At 41.2% G+C, this 21,994-nt stretch overlaps 1 protein-coding gene across 6 annotated transcripts in view; it reads right to left on the reverse strand.

Annotated features, from left to right (window-relative positions):
- The window catches only part of Zbtb14 (zinc finger and BTB domain containing 14), a 38,567-nt gene extending 36,875 nt beyond the window's left edge, over positions 1–1,692 (reverse strand). For 5 of the 6 annotated variants that reach the window (XR_006856821.2, XR_006856818.2, XR_006856820.2 and 2 more), the window contains exon 1: positions 1,336–1,692. The gene's annotated coding sequence lies outside the window, so the exon portion shown is untranslated. Of the gene's footprint in view, positions 1–1,162; positions 1,198–1,335 lie in introns of those variants that run through there. The other variant, XM_058586422.1, reaches the window with a different exon arrangement.
- Between the last annotated feature and the right edge of the window lie 20,302 nt (positions 1,693–21,994).

Genomic DNA, 21,994 nt, shown 5'->3' on the forward strand with positions numbered 1-21,994 from the left:
CCGGTCATACAGTGTCCATGTGTGTCCTGTGTGTGCGCATATGTTTTCCTTCTGTGGCTAGTGTGTATTTGGCTGTCCCCCTCCTCAAGATCTCTTGAGGACCTGAAAGGAGAGACCATGTGTTCACTGGCTCATTTTTTTTCTATAGAGATGTTCCAATTGCTAAGTTCAGATGAGTCAAACCGGAAGACAGCCATTGCCAGTATTTATGTGGGTAAGTGCAAGAAAAGATGTAGCCCCCAACTACACCTCCACAATAAAGCTGCCCCTTTGCAACTGCTCCCCAAATCGCGAGCACCCAGAGTCGCCCGTATGGAGCAGGGAGTGGGGCTTCCCGCAAAGCCAAACTTACATAAGCAGCCGCAGCCGCCACCCCTACCCCCGAGCAGCTGCGACAATGGCTGCCGCACGATTTCAGAAAGGGGAGGAAGCAGGGAATAAAGAGCAAGATCCGAGGCGCTTTCAAAGCGTGTCCAGCCCTCACTCTCATCTCTTTAGGCCTGGGACGTGGGGGAGTGAATAAAGCCTTTTGCATTCCTTCCCAAACAAAAGCTCCCGGCCTCGGAGCTGCCTGGTGAAAGCGTCACTTTCCCTTTCATAATCAGACTAGGGGCGCAGGCTGTTGGCCTGAGCTCTGAGCGCGGGAAGAAGGGGCCGCGGCGGCCCGGCGGCGCGACAGCTCGGGAGCGGGCGTGCGGCCGGCTCCGCAGCTCCGCGCCGCGCCCCGCTCCGCCCGCGAGCCCGGAGCTCGCGCCCCGCGCACTCCCCGGCCGGCTCGCGCCGGGCCCTCCCGCGCCCTCCCGTGGCCGGGGGCGGGGGCGGCGCGCGGCCGGCTTCCCGAGCTCCGCGGGCGCACCCAGGAGTGCGTGCGCGGGGGTCCCAGCCCCCTCCTCCGCAGGCGGCTGGGGGCGGCGCGGTGGGGCCCGCGGCTCCGAGGGGCGGCGCCGGGCGGGCTGCACTTGGCGCCAGGCTCGGGCCATCCCCACCCCCACAGCGGTGCACTGCGGCGGTGCGAGCGGGGGCGGCCATGAACTCGGCCGCCGAGCGCGCGCGCGGGGCCGCCACCGCCTGGCCGCTCCCCGAGCCCGCTCACCGGCCTGCGCGGCCCCCGAGCGCCCCATCCCCACGCCCAGCCCCGGCCCACGCCCGTCCCCGCTCGCACCGCGCCGCGCCGCCAGCGGCGCCGCACATCCTGGAGCTGGCTGGTGCCCCAGAGCTCGGCGGGAACGCGCTTCTTCAAGGCCGACCCGCTGCGCCAGCCGCCCGCTGCCCCCGCGTCCCCGCGCCCGCCTCGCGGATAGCCCCGGCCCCTTCCGCACCCCGGCCCGCGCTTACCTGCAGCCTGGCACAGCCACAGACACTCGCCGTGGGCTCCCCGCGTTCTTTAGCGCGCAGGCCGGGACGGAACGGACGCGGGGCGCGGGGGCACGGTGGGTGGCAGTGTTTTGGATTTTTTTTTTTTTTTTGGAGTTTGGGGAGGGGGCGGGGTGGGGGAAGTCGTGCACGTCCCTGATGGTAGCAGCCCTCCTCCTTGCACGAGCACAGAATGTCTAGCCAGCCGTGAACACCCCCACCGCCCCCCCCTTCCCGTGCATGCGCGGTGCGGGCTGGGGGGAAGGCGCGCCGCCGGCTTGCGCAGGCACGGAACCCAAGGAGGCCTCCAGTGGGCGAGCAGAGAAAGGGTTAATCCGGGACCTTGCCGACGCTTTCGGTGGTGTCTACGGGGCCGCCCCCGGAGGCCCCTGGCCTGCGCACGCGCGCGCACGCGCGCGACTTGGAGCGCGCGGAGCCCGCGCGCGGGAGAAGGGGTGGGCGGGGAAGGGGCGGGGCTTCGCTGTTGAGAAGCGTATGCACGAGCGCAGCCCGCGAGCACCCGCCCCGCCTGGAGCTCCCGCCTTCTGCTAAGACTCCTGGGCTCCCGCCCGCGCCCTGCGTCTTCGCCGGGGACGCGGGAGCCAGCGCTCCCGTGCGTGTGCATGTGCGTGGGCCTTTGCTGCCGCTGTGCGCGCGCGGGTCAAGCGTTTTGGCTTCAGGGCTTGCCGAGGCTCCTGGGTGGGATCCCTGGACAACTTTGCTCTTGATTCATTCTGGCCGGTGTGTGGATGAGCGCTTGCGGGCAAAGGAACTCGATTGGCGTCGCTACCGCATCTTTTATAAGTGGTTGTTTGCAGAATGAATGAAAAAAGTGCCATCTTTGATTTGAAGTGTAAGGGGTGAACCCAGTCACCCAAGAGAAAGGGATTACTTCTGAATCAAGCCAAGCCCGCTCATTTAGCAGGGTATTCTCAAAGAAAAGTCATGCTGGCTGGAGGCGGTAGCCTTCCAGGAAGTCGTGGCCCTGGACTAGATTTCATTTGAAGCTCCATTAGAGTTGGGGGTCAGCTCAGGGCACTGTCCTTAAATCTGTTCTGGAGAAGTTAAAGCTCCACTACTGGTTGGGCCTGTGCCTGGTCTGAGTACCTGGGAAGTCCATTCAGCTCCCAGGTTTTCTGTCCACATTAAGAACGGGAAGTTGGATTGGAGCACTGCAGATGGCCTTTGAGTTGGTCTTTTATCACGATTTAACAACGTATTGCAGAAACATGCATAATTTAATATATGAAATTAGAGCGTACCTTCCTCTTGAGCTTGTATGCAAATTAAGATAATGCTTGTTAACAGGGTACATAAGTAAAAAAGAAATGATATTATGATTGCCTCCGGCCCATGTCCCTGGCTGGAGATAGAAATGGGGTTCTTCTCCGTGGTACTGGCTGGCTGAGAAATAAAAGCTAAGAGAAATAAAATGGCGAAAAACGACAGAACACAGAAAGTAGTTTCAGAAGCAGAGGCCAGGACGGGCAAGCTGATCAGAGATCAGCTTCTAGACAAAATGGAGCCATGCCTGCTTTATTTATATAAGGAAATGTCAAAGAGATTTTATAGAATGGTCTTTTCCAAAAAAGGTTAAAGGTGGGCTGTTCAGTTCCTAATGGGTTATGCCTATCTCCAGAGCTACTGTGAGGAACCTTCCTAGCAGAGCGGAGGGAAAGATCACATGCATTGGGCAATCTATTGTGGGAGAGCCACCCAAAGTTTCCAATGCCAGACCGCTCTCTCCCTGGCTTCCATGCTGAGAGAAGATCCTCATGTATTTCACGGAGGGCTTCCTGAAGTTGCCCATATTTTCTAAAGGAAATTCTGTATGCCCTTGTTTGATTTTGTAATGTCAACCGCATTGGTTTAACATTTCCCAAGGTGCTTTTATACACATCTTTTCCAGTGCTCACAATAGCATGTGAGCATGGGGTTTAGTGAATCTGTTGATGGAGACATGATAGAATAGAGGGGTTCTAGAGTTAGGCACATCCAATTCCAGTAGTGGTTAAGCTGTTTAACTTTTTAAAACCTCAATTTCTTATTCTCTGAAATGGAGATGTTAAAAAGAAAAAAAAGGCACGTAATAAGGCAGTTACAAGGATTGAGTGTAATAATACCCAGGTAAGTGCTAACACAAATATTAGCTCAAAAGTGTTAAAAGGACCTGCATCCACAGATGGTTGATTCCAGTGGGAGGGGCAGGCCCAGACCCAGAACATCTGTCTCCAGAGTTCATCTCATCATACTTGATCCCCTGTGAATACTTGCTTGATTCTTGTTTGCATAGCATGTACACTTCAATTCTGTTTCTATTTATGGGAGAATAACAACAGTGTGTTATGGTATAGGGTTATGTCATCAAGCAATCAAGCCTGACATTGCAGTTACTGTCTGTGAACATGGCTAGCTCTCAGAAATGTTCATTACTTCTGCCCCCCCCCTTATATCATGCATGGACATTTTTATTCATTCTGCTTTTGTTTATTATCTGCTTACTGTGTGAAGACAATCTTTTTGCCTATGGCTAGGTTAAGTCTTCTCACGTATGATTAATCTGATGAAATTAGAATAATTCTGAAAAACGTCAAGGTAGAATGACACACTCTTGACATGTTGATTTTGTATCAGTTATTCCTTACATTTATGTTTGTGTCACCCAGGCTCTGCCTGGCTTTTTCTTGCTTGGTCATGAAGTTCATGGGGATGAATCTAAAGTAAAGATACAACTCCTTTGGAAGGAGGAGCAAGAGGTGGGAAAACAAAAGAGAAGGGCCTGACCCAGACTCTCATCTGTGTTCCCACACTTAATCATGTATCTCCCAACACTCATGAGGTTCATAGGAAACATCAGCTGACAAGTGCCAATTTAGGGGAGTTAATCAGGATCAGAGCCTTCCTCAAATAAGCATTTTTCCTCTCCTATAGACTGTCATCCTAGGTGATAGTTAGGATCCAATAACTGCTGGGGGACACTCAGAGCATGTTGACCCTCACTAGGGATGTCCATGGCCTCCTGAGTGGAACCTGTTTCTAAGGATTGTGAAGCCTGGGCCTGTGGTGTGAAGTGTGAGGTGCTAGGGCCTGGAGTGTGTACAAAGCAGCCCCCTAAAGATTCTTGGGGGCTCGGGAGGCTAAGGCAGGAGGATCGCAAGTTCAAAGCCAGCCTCAGCAAAACTGAGGCGCTAAGCAACTCAGTGAGATCCTGTCTCTAAATAAAATACAAAATAGGGCAGGGGATGTGGCTCAGTGGCAGAGTGACCCTGAGTTCAATCCCCAGTAACTCACCCCACCCCCGCCACCAAAAAAATATTCTTGGAAATGACAGGTCATTTGGGGTTCTCACAGAGGAATGGAGTTGATTTCTCCTTCACACCGACTCTGGACCCTCCTGATTGTTTTGACGGTGAAGCACTGGTAAATGAGAGTGGGCCAGTTCTGAGTAGAGGCTTTGAGAAGCAGCCTGTGTTCCACTCGTGTGCTGTGTGGTCTGCCTCCAGAGGAACACACACAGGTCACCACTTCCTCTTCAGCCTGGGCCCTTGAAGGCAAACAGATCTGAGAGAAGGAAGCCAGCCTGAAAGCCTACCTAAGCCCACCCCAAATTGGGGCAGACAACAGTTCATCCACAGATCCATGAGCGAGAAATAAAGGTTTGTTTTTTGAGTCACTGGGAGGTCATGTTTTGTGCATTGTTATTGAGCAAAACCCAATACACCTGCAGAAGGAAATATGTCCCACCCAATGTCATAAGCACCCATCCCCTACTGCTCTGAAATCCCTGGGTATGGCAAATGAACAAAAATAGATCCACAGAGACAAAGATGTGCTCATTTCAACAAAGGATCACATAATGATTATACAATTGTACATCGTGATAAGTGCTTTTAAAAACATTGCATATGATGAAAAAGGAAGAGGAAGAACTAGTTTTGATTGAGAAATCAGGGAAAACTCCAAAACACATTTAAGACCTGTAGGGCGAGGGAGAGAGAAGGCCAAAGCAGGGAGGGATTCATTTCAGGCAGATCTGGGAACAGGATCAAAGGAAGGAAATAGGTGTGCGTGACTCTTCAGAGGACAAAGTGACTGGAACACAGTGGACATGAGAAGGGCCCATAAGAACAGCAGGGCCCAGCAGAGGGCCTCACAGGGAACCGGCTGAGTTTTTTTATTAAGCACAAGAAAAACCATCAAAGGATCTCTGTTTTAAACTAAAATTTACTTGGGCAAATATATTAGTTTCCTAACCAGACTAAACTCAACATTTGGCACACAGATAAGACTTGCAGTTTCCCCACCTTTAAACACTGTTGTCTAATACACTGAAATTGGAAATTCTAAAAAAAAAAGATTTGGAGTTTCAAATATCTTCAATAATGAGACCATTTACATAGAACTTCCACAGTTCATGTTATGGGGGAACATTTTAAACTCCATCCTTTACTACCTAAAAGTAGAAAACTAACAGTTTACTAATGAAATTCACATAAAATGCTATATTAAGAAGTATAATATTGACAAAACTTCTTTTTTCACAATTGCATGATTATCACAGTGGAAATGAAAAGAGAGAAAAATCTAAATTACCTTAGCTTTTTCTGGATCATTAGAAGAGACTTATTAAATAACAATAAAAATGCTATATACTATCTGGGAATCAAATAAAAAGGAAAGAGGTTACTAGTAGATTAATTTGTATGGAATATACATCTATAAAATATTATCCTAAGGAATTATAATCCCATGACATTTCCATTAGAGCCATCGTATATCCACTTACTAATATTCAAAAGAGAAAAAAATTCAAGCCTGTTTTAGAAAAAAGATCAAAATGTTATTGTGATGTTTTTGAATTGTGTTATTGGTATTAAAAACAAAAATACTATAGTAATTGTAATTCCTGCAAATTGAATGAAATGGAAACAATTTATATGATTCACATTTAAATAATCTATGGTTATAAAACATTATCCTAAGACATAATTTCATCAAATTTCCATTTGAGCCATGAAACATTCTCTTAGTAGCAATAAAAGAGGAAAAATATCAAAGTCACTGTATCAGAAAGGTAAAAAGACATCTTGCTATTGTTCTGACTTCAGAAGTATCTTCATTGGAAAGTGATGTCTATTTAGAAGGTGGTTCACCTCTGTTTTCTGGTTGTGTGGACAGAAGATTGAATCCAGCACTTGGTATAAACTTTTCTTGTTGGCAATTTTGGGTGTACCAAGCCACCTTAATAGAGTGAATTCCTAGGGGGATTTGTTCTCACTTTCAGAAGAGGAGAATAGGTTGTCTCCTTCTCAGGAACTGTCCTCTAGGACTCCTCAATAAGATTTGACCTCTGAAGGGAAAGCCTGGGCCATTTAGTGGGAAGCTTGAATCACAAGAAGACGAACATCTGTCAACAGGTACTTCTGGAGGAATTACTACATCAGAATTGAGTTGGCCACATGGAGGATCCTCTCCAGGGGTGCTCAACTGGTGGGGCATCCGATCTATGCAGGGGTCCAGATATGACTGCCCCTTTTTTTCTCTGTAACCTGGTCATCCAGAGAATTCTCTTGGTCTTTTTGAGTTAACATCAGAGGAAACTGAACATTCTGTAAATCTTCTCTAATTACAATATTTGACCACTCTTCTATAAAGCTAATATTATTTCAAAATAACAACAACAACAAAAAGTTCCATGAAGATAATTTTCTCTGGATGTTTTTGAGATTTTTCTTTGTCTTTAGTTTTTAGCATTTTGATTATGCTGTTCTGGCTATGGGTTTCATTGAGTTTATACTGTTTGGAGTGAACTGAGCTTCTAGAATCTTTCTCTAGATTTGGGAAGTTTCCAGCCTTTGTTTCTTCACATTGTTTTCAATATCACTCTTCTTTTCTGAGTTTCTAAAGGCATGAACAGTGGGATAAAAAAAAAAATGGGGCTGGAGTCATGGCTCAGTGGTAGAGCACTTGCCTAGCATGTGTGAGGCACTGGGTTCGATCCTCAGCACTGAAAAACCAGCCTCGACCTCAGAGCAAAGCCTGTCCAAGGAAGGGACATCACCTTTGTCCTTGGAAAGACCCATAGAGCACTCCTAGGCACATTCCCAACCTACTAAGTGGTTTATCTACAAATAACAGGAGAGATCTGCTGCGCTAGGTATCCCTGACTCAGTCAGGCTAGGTGGAGACCCATAGTAACCCCCTAGCAGCCACCAATCAGCATGAGACAGGGAAATACCTGGGATGCCAGATGACCCTCCCAGTAGTTTATGGTGGTTGATAACGTGTTGGGAAACCATGTAGTTCAGCACGTACACCCCTTCTTGGCTTAAGCCAATCAGTTCAAATAAATCCCCCTCTTGTAGTAACCAATCACCCCTACCCAACTTGTTCCCGCCAGTGAATGTGCTAATCATGTTTTAGAGTTGTTATTTGATTTTCCCGGTGGTATGTGATGATTTGCTAAGAGATGCTATGATGTATGTGAAGTCCCTGCCTTCTCCAAAGAATGTATAAAACTGCTGCAAACCCTGGGCTCGGGGCCTCTCAGCGTCACCAGTTGTTGTGTGCCCGTGGAGGACCAAGCTAGCTCGCAATAAACACCTCTTTGCTGTTTGCATGGATCTTGGTCTCTGGTGGTCTTTTGGGGGTCCCGAATTCGAACATAACAAGCACCACATATAAATAAATGAATAAGATAAAGGTACATCAATATCTAAAAAATTTTTTAAAAAAAACCTCTTGTAGCATCGTAAAACTTTTAAATCTTTTTTCTCTCCATTATTCAGATTTAATAATTTCTACTGATCCATCTACAATTTATTGACTCGTCCTTTTGTTATCTCCATTCTGCCACTTACCTATCCAATAAGTTTTGTTGGTTTCAGTTGTATTTTTAGTTCTAAAATTTCCATATTTATTTATTTACTTACTTTGCTGAGAATTTCTATGTTTGATTTGTCTAAGTGATCCATTATTATTTCTTGGAGACTTTTTAAGAATAGCTTCTTCCAAGTCTTTGTTTCTTCATTCCAACTTTATCATCTTGGTGTTGCCATCTGCTGTTTTGTCATATTGTTGCCGAAAGCTCTGTCCTTGTCCCTGATGCCAATCCAATAATGAGGATATAGTTTTGAGAAAAAGGAAAAAGAAGGTTTATTGCTTTGCTAGCAAAGAAGAAACACAGGGGGCTCCTGTCCCAAAAGCTGTGGTTCTGCCCATCCGCAGGAATAGGGGGCTTTTATAGAAGTGATTCAGAGAAAATGAGATTATGGAGGAGAGATTCGGGGGAGGGGTGTAGAATTTTTTTTGGGGGGGTAGAATTTTAGGGAAGATTGGGAAAAAGAAAAAGCATGTAAGTTTCAAAGCCACAAGGGATATAGTCAAAACATCAAGTGAACCCCTGTTACAACATGGGAGTTGATATTTCCTTGGTCTTTGTATGATGAATAATTTTGGATCACATCTTGGACATTTTTAATATTGTAATGGTGGTCCACTTTATTCTTTGAATAGAACCCTTGTGCTCTGCCACTTGACTTATTTTTTAAATGGACTTGTTTCTTTCTCTTCCTCCCTCCCTGCTCCTCCCTAATCTCATCCTTTCCCCAACCTCAGGGGAAACAGGATTACCTTTATTCTCCATCCTAGGCAGAGTTATCTGTCCTTGAGCACACACCCACCACAGGAAGAAGTAATTCTGACTTGGAGATGACACCAGAAGATCTCAGAAATGAGGAACTCCTAAATTAACAATTGAGTGACAGAGAAACGTGTGGAATTCAGCCTTTGAATCACCTTTTTCTAAAAAACTCTTTTAACCCTAATAGGTAGAATCATAGCCTCTGGGACAGCAGTCCCCCATGTTTCTCCTTTGCTAGCAAAGCATTAAAACCTTTTTTTTTTTTTCCTTTTTCTCAAAATTGTATCTCATTCTTAGATTGGCATGGGGATTAGACCGAGCTTTCAGTAACAATATTATAAGACTGAGCCTTGTTTAAATTCCATGGAAAGCATTGACATTTTACTTTAGTAGACAACCAGGTGGGGGTGTAGCCACCAGTTGAAACACATTTTCTGTGTGCTATGGTTTGGTGTATTTGGAGAGCTATCTGAATCAATCTTGCATGTGTTCCATGTATTGGCCCATCTAGGACCTGATATGTTAGTTCAGTTCTCAAAGTGCTTTATTTGTTGATTTACATCAGACCCACACATACAGCTCAAAGGTCAGTCTAGCAGTTCAAAAACAAATTCATCAGGTCACTTTTCCTGGACTCCTTCCTCTTTCTGACTTCCCTGTTTCTTTCTGCTTTCCTGGAACTCCAGCCATGTTCATTCAGTTCATGACTATACCTGTATCTAGAACCAAGTGGCAGAAATGCTCAATCCAATACTGGTTTTTGATACACTTTCTTGTTTTCTAATGTGTTTATTTTTAAAGCTAAAAATTTCCTCCTAAGGACTGTTTTCCCCTTTCCGATGTGTTTTTGTGTAAAATTCAGTTCTCTATATTTCTTGGGTTTCTCTATTACATTTTTTTATATAATACTATTCAATTTAATAACATATTAAAATATTTCGTATTTAAATATTTAAATAAATGTTATTAAATCAAGTCTGATTTAATATTATTTTATTTCCAATTATATTAGAATATTTTTAGTTTTTTTTGGTAACTTCTTGTTTTTACATAATTCTAACTTACCATTTGCAAGAATATTGTAAAAATAATTTTACATTCATTTTACCTTTATCCAGATTTACCAGTTGCTAACAGCTTCCCTCCATTTGCTTAATCATTTTTACTCTTTTCCTCCCACCCTCTTCACACACATGCATTTACATTTTTTTGAACCAGTCTCTAAGAGTAAGTTACAGATATGATGCTATTTTTTCCTAAATATCTCAGTAGTATTTCCTAAAACAAAACAAAACAAAACAAAAGGTACATTCTCTTATATAACCACAGTGTATCGATCCAAATCAAGTATTTTAACATTGATAGACTACTGTTCATATTCAAATTTCACCAGTTGTTTCAATAATCTCCATTATAATGTATAACTTCCCCTCTGGTATGAAATAAATTGGAAATAAAATAATATTAAATCACACTCACTGCATTTTGCTATGTGGATCTGTCCTTTTGTCACTTGTAAGCCTGCTTTTATATAGTTTAACACTAATATGGGTCCTCTTTCAAATTCTGTGATCTGTTTTCTGGAAATAAATGCTCTATAGAAGCATTTTGCATCATTTGAAGTTTAGTGCATAAAGGAAGAGACTCCCTCTCTTCCTGGATATAGCTTTCCACATTACCAAGAAATATCGACATCTTCTATAATCCTGTATTCTTAAAATTTCAGAATAACTTTGGTTGCCTTTCTTTTCTCTACTGTTTGCCAGTGGCAAAGCTCAGCTACTTGATTTACACCAAAGCAGCTCTGAGGTACGCTTGAGAGTTGTCTTCTTTTCTGGAGATTTGACTTTTGTCCTTGAACAAAGAATATTTCATCCACTAGAGTGAGACATGTGTTTTATACTAATATTCAAAATATTTTATTCTCTTTGAGTCGGCAGGTTATTGAAGCTGAAATTAGTCTGCTCTGATCTCTTTCTCTCTCTCCTTCTCTTTAATGTGAACACTTTCAATACATGGAGTTGCTCTTCATCCATCAGGTGAGCTGATGCCTGTCAATTACCCGTCTCCTATTCTGGGGCAGTGTCCAAATTCAGGACAGTTTCTTACTTTGAAACTGGAATTCAAATTACATTTCTTATTATAAATGCTAGATAGAGCTATCTACCAAGTTTATTTTTCTGAGCTCCAAAATGATTACATCACATTGATCTTCTAAGCCTATAATGTGCAAATTTTGTGTTGTGTTATTTCTGTTGTTTAGTAAGCTGTTAACTGTACCTTTTACATGTAGAATCAACTCATCGGTTTGGTTCAGAATTTAATACTTTATTTTATCAAAATTACCATCATACTGTCAAATATTGTTAAAACTATTTTTAAAAAACCTGCAATGCATTTATACTTAGTTCTGATGAGCTAAAATTATAGCTTCCTCTTTGGGGCAATCAAATAGCTATATTGTTTTCTCAACCATAGAGACTTCAATCTCAGCATAACAAGTAATTCAGTGAAAACTCGAAAAAAAATTCTCCAACTGACATCTGTTCTCATAGACTTTTGCAGAGAACATCTTACCTCTCTATACCACCCCCATTCCCCCAGCAATACTTTGTCTTGGTCATTCCTTGAGCACACTGAGCATGCCTTTAGAACCTACTGTACCTCTACAATATTCAGGTTGAATTGTTAAAACAGATTTCAGGTTCTTATGATCTAAATAACACTTTAATATCTGCTCAAATGGCTAGTAAAAGAGCCCGTCAATATACTATTCTTTTGTTTCTTATTTAACTCAAAAAATCAGGTAGGAGACAAATATTCCACTTAAGGCATAAAAGAAAAGCAGAGTAGGATAATGAGTGCCCATTTGCCTAGTCTCTGGGTACGGAATATGAATCCTACTGCCACCACCAACTAGCCAATGTTCCTTGGAAGTTATTTCATCAGTCAAGATTCAGTTCACTTATTTGTATGATCAGAAAAAGGATACTCCTACCTCTAGGGCTAATTAATTCAATACATAGTTATGAGTATAGGTATCCCTTGGTATCCACAGGGAGATGGCTTCCAGGAATCCTCACATATTTGCTCAGGTCCCTTAAATAAAATGGCATGATATTTGCATATAACCTACACACATTCTCCCATAGGCTTTAAATAATCTCTCAATGACTTATATTACCTAGTACTATATAAATGCTATGAAGATAGTTGTTATATTGCATTGTTCAGGAAATAATGACAAGAAAAATTTTGTATATATTCAGTCAGTACAGATGCAATCTGTACTGACAAATTTTTGATCCATACTGGGTTGAATGCACAGATGTTGAATCTGTGGATACAGAGAGCTGGCCACATCTATCTTGTTCCAGCATACTAGGCATTTTGATAACCACAGTGGACGAAACCCACAAACACTCCTGATTGGGACCAAACAACAAACAAATAAATAATTGAAATATATATTGTAACCTGTTAATAAGAGCTAGGGAGGAGAATAAAGCAGGGGAGGAAGGCTAAAAATATGGATGAAAGATTTTAAGAGGAGTTGTTTAAAAGGATTTGTGGAGAAGGTGACATTTAGGGTACCAAAAAGACACCTACTTCTTCCACCTTCACTCTGCTTCTATCTGTAAAGGACAGTTGACAATGTGAGAGGTTTTTGTCTTTTTTCTTTTTCTCTTTTGTGGTACCAGGGATTGAACCCAGAGCGCTTACCCACTGAGCCATATTCTCAGCCCTTTTTATTTTTTATTTCGAGGCAGAGTCCCACTAAGTTGCCTTAGGGTCTCACTAAATTGCTGAGGCTGGCTTCGAAGTGGCAATCATCCTGACTCAGCCTGTTGGGATTACACATGAGCACCCAGCTTTTTCTTCTAATTTTTAATGAGCTGTTATCTTTATGTTTGTTGAACATCAAATGCACAACACACATTAATTTAACAGTGATTTCATAAATGCCTGGGCAGTCTTTAGCATGACTTAAGAGCGAGTACTCAAGGATGAGTGGAGTGGCAGTGATGGTAAGGGGTTGGCAGACTGCATCCTTAGCTGATCCGAGAGTCATAACTAGGTGCTTTGGGAAAGAAGGGAGGTGCAAAAGTTTGGAAAGGGAAGGAAGGCAGAAGGACCCACAGTCCTGGGCCCAGAGGATTCCAGTGGGGACCAAAATATCCAGTGAGTACTTGGATCTATCTTTCTTTGATTTCACAGGTTTTTCCATTAATATCCTTTTTGTGCTCCAGGATTCAACCCAGGGAACTACACTGCCTTTCTTTGTCTCATCTCCCCACTTGCTTTTATTCTATGACAGCTTCTCAGTCTTGTTTGGTTTTTATGCCTTCAACAGTCTCAAGAAAAGCCAACCAAGCATCCTGCAAGAATTTTGTCCAAATCTGGCCTTGTCTGATGTTCTTCTTATGATTAGACTGGGGTTATGGGATTTGGAAAAGAATAGCACAGAGGCAAAGCATATTCTTGTCACATAATCTCATTATGGTTTAAATCAAATTTTGCCTCGATTAGTTTTAAGGTCCTTTTGACTTCTCAAATGCTATGATATATTTTCTAGGACCACTGTAATTTTTTATGTAAATATTCCTCTATTTTGAAATTTTGACCTATAATTACACTCAAATGATAAACAGGTAAGGAAAGCCCACCCAATCGATATATCAACTGCCACACATTAACCTCATGTTCCCCACCAGTCATATACTCTTCATAGAGCTCCAGCATTTACAGATTTTATTACCACTCTATTAAATATTCCCATGGCTCAGCCAAATCTACCCTCTTTATTAAGTCAATAATATTACTAGAACAAAAGGAAACAAATGAAAAATCTAATTTTCAGAAAGGGTGGGAGTGTATTCAATTATAAGGAAATCAAGAATGATAAAGATGGTTCTAGTTCTGGAAACACATGATTCCTTGAGTGAGAACAGGAAGAAAAGTTTGAGAGGGAGCAAAGGTGAGTAGTGAGAAGAGAGGTAAAAGAAGAAACCCTGGGTCATCAGACAAACCATCTTATTAAAAAATTCTGTAGTTGTCTTATTTTCTTTGATGCCCACTTAATTTTATATTTGCAATGTAGTTGGGGCTTATCAGATTTGGAATTAATATTAAAATGCTTTCATCATTAATATAGTACTGAATACACCCTACAGCGATGACAAAAACCAACGTGACACTTGTTTTGCACGTATGGGGCTTATACATTCATTATATAATTTGATCATTGTGACAATGGCATACATTTGTATTTTGAAGGGAAGAATTGGAGGGCCAGCTTAATCGCTACAGTATATGAAACTGTGAAGCTCTTCCATGTGGCCTATGCACTTATTTTGCAGATGCAAAGACAGAAACCTGGAGTCAAAACTAGCACTCAGAGTTAGTGGTAGCACATGGAAATAAACTTGGAATCTGTAGTTCTTCCTGCCTGCTTGCTGGATTATTTAGCGTAATAATAAAGCAGACAATAAATGCTTATATGATACTCAACATGGGTTAGGATTAGTGCTGCTTAAGCATTTCATGTGTATGAACTCATTTATCTTCACAATACCCAATGAGGTGTAGGTATCCTCAATTAAAAGTGATGAAAGTGAAACACAAAGAAATTAAACTATTTGTCAGATGTTAAACACCTAGTATGTTAGTCAGCTGTTACTATAACAAAATTCCTGAGATAATCAACTTTTAAAAATCTTTGAACATCAATTTTATTATACAAAAGCAAGTAGCATCTCTGCCATCCCAAAAGCATGGAAGAAAGGACAGAGAAGAACAGGGCAGGAGGAAGTGTCCCAGGAAAAACAGTCTCTGATGTCTCTAGCAGGTGGGAGCAGATGAGACTCCTGATGTTCAGGTGGATCCAGAGGTGCTCCTGGCTGGAACTGGTGTAGAGATGCCTGAGCCATATGCCCACCTGGCTCCTGCAGCTGTTTGGAGTCCCTGTGCCTGATGCTCACCCCATGAGGTCAGAATCCACAGAGCATAGGGTCCTCTGGCTGACAGTGGTCTATTTCTTTTGTCTGTCGCAGCTCTGCATTTACATTGGTACCACCCTGTTTTTGAATCTCCCACGTTTTGGCCTTCCTTGGATGGGAGCCACTGTCCTGCTGACAGAGGGCATGCAACAACACAATTGTTGAAATCCAGCAGCAAACCTCCTCTCCTGGTCACCCTCTTTCAGGCTCTGCTGTTGTCATGGAGAAGGAGATTCTCCCAAGGGGAACTGAAATAATATTGGTCTTTTATGGCGGTTGGTTCACACACAGAACCCCTCCTTCCATCCATTCTTTCACTTTGACCTTCACAGCACATTGCAAAGAGGCTCCTGCTACAGTCCAGCCATTTACACTACAAATGCATAGTGAGCACCTGCTATGAATAAGGGATTGGGGAGATAGCCACCAAGACACATGCAATCCCTGCACTTAAGTAGATCTCTATGTATTCACGGTGTGAAGTGGAGTATTGGGAGTGGTGGCAGTAAAATTTCCCCTCCACAATACAAGAGCAAGGGATTATGTGTTTCAAAAAATGATATAACAAATGATAGTTTAATGGAAAGTAGTCTCTAATAGATTAGTAAGTACAAAACTAAATATTACATAGGGTCCTAGTAATGTTTTAGAAGAGAGAAAATATTATGACTTTGAAAGTAATAGGTATATTTGTAGTGGATAATATAAAACATAATAGTTTATAACAGTCACTTATCTTCAACAGAAGGACAAGTTTTAACATTCCTATTTTTAAGAAATTGTATTTACTAAAGTTTCACATTTTTTCCCCAAAGGGAAGGACTTTTTTTTTCTACCTGTATTTGAATGGAAGAAAATTGCACAATGGTATAAATTAATGGCAAAATATATTCCCTCTTGGTCCCAAACAACCCTCTATTCCCCAAAGACAAACATTTTCAAGTGTCCTTCAGCATAACCATTTAAAAAAATTCATGTATAGTTTGTGATATTCTAGTAATCTCCAGAAGTTGAAAATATTTTAATACCTGACATTTATACCAGAAATGATTCTTCTATTTTGATCTGCTGACAAGAGCAAAGGAAAGACAAGGCATCTTCTATGATTGCATGAAGATTATGAAAGTGAGGGCTGGGGCTGTATCTCAGTGGCAGTGTGCTTGCCTAGCATGTATGAGGCACTAGGTGTGATCCTCAGCAGCACCAAAAATAAAGAAAAATAAAAGTATTAAGAATGCATAGGGGCTGGGATGTGGCTCAAGCGGTAGCACGCTCGACTGGCATGCATGCGGCCCGGGTTCGATCCTCAGCACCACATACAAACAAGGATGTTGTGTCTGCCGAAAACTAAAAAAAAATTAAATAAATAAATATTTTAAAAAAAAAGAATGCATAATGTTTTAAAAAAAATCTTCATGTGGGATGCTGATTATATTTTGAACTTCAAATTCAGGTAATATGCATGCATGCATACTGTTTGGGTTTCATTATTTATGACTCTGATATAAGTAAAGAGAAGAGAGACAGTAAATAGAAGCAATTATTTAGTCTCCCACTCAGCATTTTTATTTATTCATTCCCAACTCATAAATTCCCTGATCTGGTCACATTAAGCCAACTCCTCTTTATTTGCATGCAGTCACAAAGTGGGGGAGCATGAAGGTGATGAATCTGAAATCACAGCAGGAAATTCTCTTAGCTTTGGGGACTCCACAGGGCACCCATTGATGGCTAAGTTGTCATTTGTTCATTTTGCCTTTTCTATTATTTTCTTCCACACAAATTGCTTGCCAAATGTTTTTTTTTTTTTTTTTTTTTTTTAATATCATGGTTGTTTTCACTTGGAACAGTCCACTGTTGGATGCTTATATTTTTTCTGCTGTCAACTTGGGTACTTGGTCAGAACCGCTATAACTCTAGCCACAAATAAATCATTGCTTCCTGTGAAATTCCTCATTTTTATTGTGGAGGTGTTAAATTCAATTGAGACTCATGGAGTGATTTATTTCCTCACTGACTAGAGCACATTAATCAAGTATTTCCAAAATCATTATAGTCACCACAGCAGCCTGATTGAACTCAAATCAAAATTATCTGTAATGCTTTCTGGATCCCCAAATCTTCCTAAGACACTTCTAGTCTTGGAAGAACAAATTTTTATTATGCTCAGTAGCTTGTCTGTGAAATAGTCATCATGATATTTATTTATCTATATAATTAACATTCACACGTGCATTTCATGGGATTCCTATAGGGACAAAACACTATCAGGTTAGGAGAGTGGGTATTTAAGAAATGGAAAAAAATAAGTTCAGAAGGTTAAATGACTCATCGGGATGACACAGGTAAAAGGTGACCCTGCTAATGCTAGAATCTTCTGACTCTGATCATTGCCCCGCTTCTATAACATGGGTACTCCAACAAAACAAAGACAAAGAAGATTAGAAAACAGAGATAATGTATTTGACAATTCACCAAAGGACCTCATTGCTGGAATAGACAAATACCAATGACCTTTTGTTTGTTTCTTTAAAAAAAAAACAAAACATGACCTAGGGGATGGAACGAAGACAGGTGAGCTGGCTCTCTCTTCAGGCAGTAGCTGGCTGCAATTGGGTTACTCCCTCTCTCTCTTCCTTTCTGCTCTCTTTTTTTGCAACTACATTTCCTTTTATGCGTGGCCTAGTTGTCTTCTGCATTTTCCATTTTAGAGATCTTTTATTTGGTGCCTGTAATACCTTAGATTTCTTCCACTCCTTTAACCAATTCTATTTGATAAAGATGCCCTTCTGTCTAATGTTGCTTTTTCTTTCAGACAATGAAAATAGCACGAGCTTTGAAATTTTATTAACCTAAGTTTGAACCACAATTCTGTTGCCAGCTTGTGTGACCTCAGGCATGTTCAAAATCTCTCTCAAGCAGACAAGTAGATAAATTAGAACTCACTCCATTGAGTTGCCATGAGGATTTTAATGATGAGCTGCTATATGCATTAGCATGTAACCCAGTAAAATAATCCAACATGTAAATTCCATTCCTTTGATATGATCATATTCCATTCTCTGACTGCTTTTAGGTCACTTATTTTGTATTTATTGCACTGCATTGCTGACCAAAGAATAATAAGGAGGAAAACAAGACTAAGATGGATTCAATACAATTCTCTAGACATAATGTCTGTCTCCATATCTGTGTCATTCATGATGAATTTAGACTAAATCATATAGAATTATTCAGACTCTCCCTAAACATCTTTCTAAAAGAGAACTTTTATCAGAAGTAATGAACTTGTGGCCTAAAATTCTCATCAAGAAAAGTCTCAGTAATTCATCCATGCAAATAGCTTAAACTTTACATTCAGAAAACTGTGATAAATAGAGATTTTTTTTTTCAATCTAGTGCTACTAGAAGAGGTGCATGAACCTATGTATATCTAATTGGTGTGTCTTTCATTCATGTACTAAATAAATATTTATTCAGTTCTAGTATGTGTCTGGCATTCTGGAGCCTGGTTAGTTTCCAGAGACACAAGAATCCAAAAGTCACTATGAGCTTTCTTGAATTCTAACATACTCTTCCTTCATTGATGTGGAGAACGCTGAGACTTTTTTCAAGTAAATTTGAAGTCATGATTTCAAAATAAACGTGAAAACCAGGGAATCCCTGCACTGTGGAGCTTTTTCATGATGGCAGATGTTAAGAGGGAAAAGGCCCCTTTGGTTCAAGCATCATTTTTGCCAGATCTTTTGAGTTAATTCTAGTCTCTGCTTCTAGGTATAGATTCCTGGACACTCAAAAAAAAGAATATTCCTCCTAATTTATACTGATTTTAATAATCAACATTGAGGGCTGGGGATGTGGCTCAAGCGGTAGCGCGCTCGCCTGGCATGCGTGCGGCCCGGGTTCGATCCTCAGCACCACATTACAAACAAATATGTTGTGTCCGCCTAAAACTAAAAAATAAATATTAAAAATTCTCTCTCTCACCTCTCTCTTAAAAAAAATAATAATCAACATTGAAAGTGAGAGATACTTGGGATCATCTAGTCTATGCCCCTGTTTTGTAGATAAAAGAAACTAAAGTCTAGAGCAGAAGGGAGACTTATCTAACATGGTGCTAACATACCTAGTCAGAAGCAGAAGCAGGACTGGCCCAGCTATAAGCAGAGATATCAGACAGCAATGGATTGCTTCCTCTTGAGTAGAGCATGCCATGATGCAACCAGGGTTGCCTTTTTTTGGGGGGGGGTACCAGGAATTGAACTCAGGGGCACTAAACCACTGAGCCATATTCCCAGCCCTATTTTGTATTTTATTTAGAGACAGGGTCTCACTGACTTGCTTAGCACCTTACTTTTGTTGAGGCTGGCTTTGAACTCATGATCCTCCTGCCTCAGCCTCCTGAGCCTCTGGGATTACAGGTGTGTGCCACTGAGCCCAGCAGTGTTTGCCTTTTAAAACTAGGCTTCAATCCTCCTTTAGAAGTTCACATGGGTGAATTAAATACTCCAATGACTGGAGAGTGGTCAAGATGTTTTCATGAGAATGTGTTTTTGTGCAATATTATATATGTGTTATAAAACATTAAAAAGTGCATTATGAATTCATATAGAACTTCTTCCTTCCAAAATAATAAAGACTTTCATGATGAGAATTTTAGGCTACAAGTTTGAAAGCATAGGCCACCACTGCTGAGGGAAATTCTCTTTTGGAAAGTTGTTCTGGGAGAGTCTCAGAAATTGAAACATTCCTATATCTTGTTTTTAAATATCTTGCAGAATCCAGAACACACTCATCCCCTTATAAGGAAACATTTAATGGCAGAAAATGATCATGATGCAATATTAAATGAGAAAGTATGATCTCAAATATGTAAAAAATGTTGTGCCTGGGGAAAAAAATCTGAAAGGACATAATCTCAAATATTGGTAGTAGTTACCTCTGGATTGTGAGTGATTTTTTTTTCCATTTTAAATACTCTATTGATACCTGCTACTTTTTCTGTAATAAATATACTTAATTTTTTTTCAGTGTTCGGAATTAAATCCAGAGCTTCACATGCTGGGCAAGCACTTTATCAACAAGCCATACCTCCAACCCCTATATTCATTTTTTAAAAAGTAGTGTGTGTGTGTGTGTGTGTGTGTGTGTGCGTTTCTTGGTGCATCCTGCCCACCTCAAAGCTGAGTATAACTACTAAAAGAATGGAAGGTTGGTAGTATGGGAAGAGTTCACAAAACCATTTTCTTAGACATATAGAATCTGCAATTCTAGGTAGACAGAACCCTGTGGTTTTAGGCAGACAGGCAGTGACTAATCAAAGGAACCCTGAGGATATTATTTAAGATGAAATGAAGAATATAACAGGGCCCTAGTAGGCAGGACCAGTCTATAACCCCCCTCATTCCCCACATCTCTACCCACGAACATTAGAGTTTGAAGAAAACCCCACTTTCTCTTTCCCTGCTACTAGATAACTTCCTTTCTAATACTATGACCCACCCCCAACCACTCCCCCATTCACAGAACAAAAAGAAGAAAATCCTCAAAATTGCTGACTGGATTGCAGGAATGTAGAATAAACACGGAGGGGAAGAGGAGAAGGCTGGGGAAATTTTATTAATATCCATGCATTAATATCAGCCAGAAATATGTCTAACTCCTCTCTTAAAGGGATTATGAAATCTTCACAGTCCCTAGTTTTATAGGAGCAGGAACTAGCAATAGGATGGTCTTTTTTCCTTCAGAACTGCATCAGCCTACAGCTCCCCAGCTCCTGGCCCCTCCTCCACCACGTGGACCTCTTCTGTGGAAATGGTTGAACTTCTCACCATTTCTTCAGACCACGTAGCAGACACTGGACCAAAGCTAATTTCCCAAGAGTTCAAAGACACCAGGACAAAGGAGGAAGTCACCTGAGAATTGCACATGTAGGACCAGCCTGGTGATGATGATAGTGTTTGTGCCATGCTCCAGCTAAGTGCATCCTGAATAGAGCAGTCACACAAAGGACAGAGTCATCTCATAAAATTTGACTTTCAGATAAACAATGAATGAATTTGTGTGGAGGTTTGCATACCTATACTAGAAATTACCTGTTGTTTATCTCAGATTCAAATTTAACTGAGCTTCCTCTATTTTCCTTTGCTGAATTTGACAACCTTAATCCTGAGCAAAATGATGATAACTAATAAAATAAAATATTATCTAATAGAAGCATTTAAACATTGTCAATAACTCAGTCCTATGGTCATTTTCTTATTTTAAATGTATTCCTAATTCATTTATTATTTGGGATCTGTAACTTCAATACTATCTTACATTTTTTTTAATATTTATTTTTTATGTGGTGCTGAGGATCAAACCCAGGGTGTCACACATGCTAGGGGAGCCCTCTACCACTGAGCTACAACCCCAGTCCCACTATCTTACATTTATTAATGTTAATGATATGAATAACAATCTGTGATCATTTATATAACTTCTATAATTATAGTTAAGCTTCAAGTACGTGAAATACATGTCCTCAATATTTAAGACTAATTCTAATTGGTAGCAAGTTCTTTTCTTTTTTCAGAATAAGGCTGACAACCAGTAAAAGAAACAAAGAGACTGAGAACACATTCAATTCAGAAAATGATTGGTTCAGTGGTATGATGACATATTTTCAGCATGTCCATCAAGGAGATGGTGATTGAAATATCTCTGACAATATCATCAAGGAGCCAGTCCCTTGTAATTTCACAAAGTCCATAATCCCCGGTAAAGACAATTTCTTCTTGTAACAAAGAGAACAGCAAAACTGGAAGGAAATATTCAAAGTGGGATGAAAGGAATTAGCATTAGAAAAGACCACACAGGGACTGGAAAAAAAACCAGAAGAGATTTTACAAGTTCTCCATCATGGAGCAGACTAAAATCACTAACTTTATCTCTTATACAGTTTCCTTTCCTAGTCTAGTAACTCTGTGCCTCCACAAAGTCTCTGGAAACCAGAAGA

The sequence above is a fragment of the Marmota monax genome, unplaced genomic scaffold, assembly GCF_021218885.2.
Source record: "Marmota monax isolate L192 unplaced genomic scaffold, Marmota_monax_Labrador192_F-V1.1 WCK01_AAM20220418_F8-fsc00103, whole genome shotgun sequence".
In the NCBI taxonomy this organism is placed as follows: Eukaryota; Metazoa; Chordata; class Mammalia; order Rodentia; family Sciuridae; genus Marmota; species Marmota monax.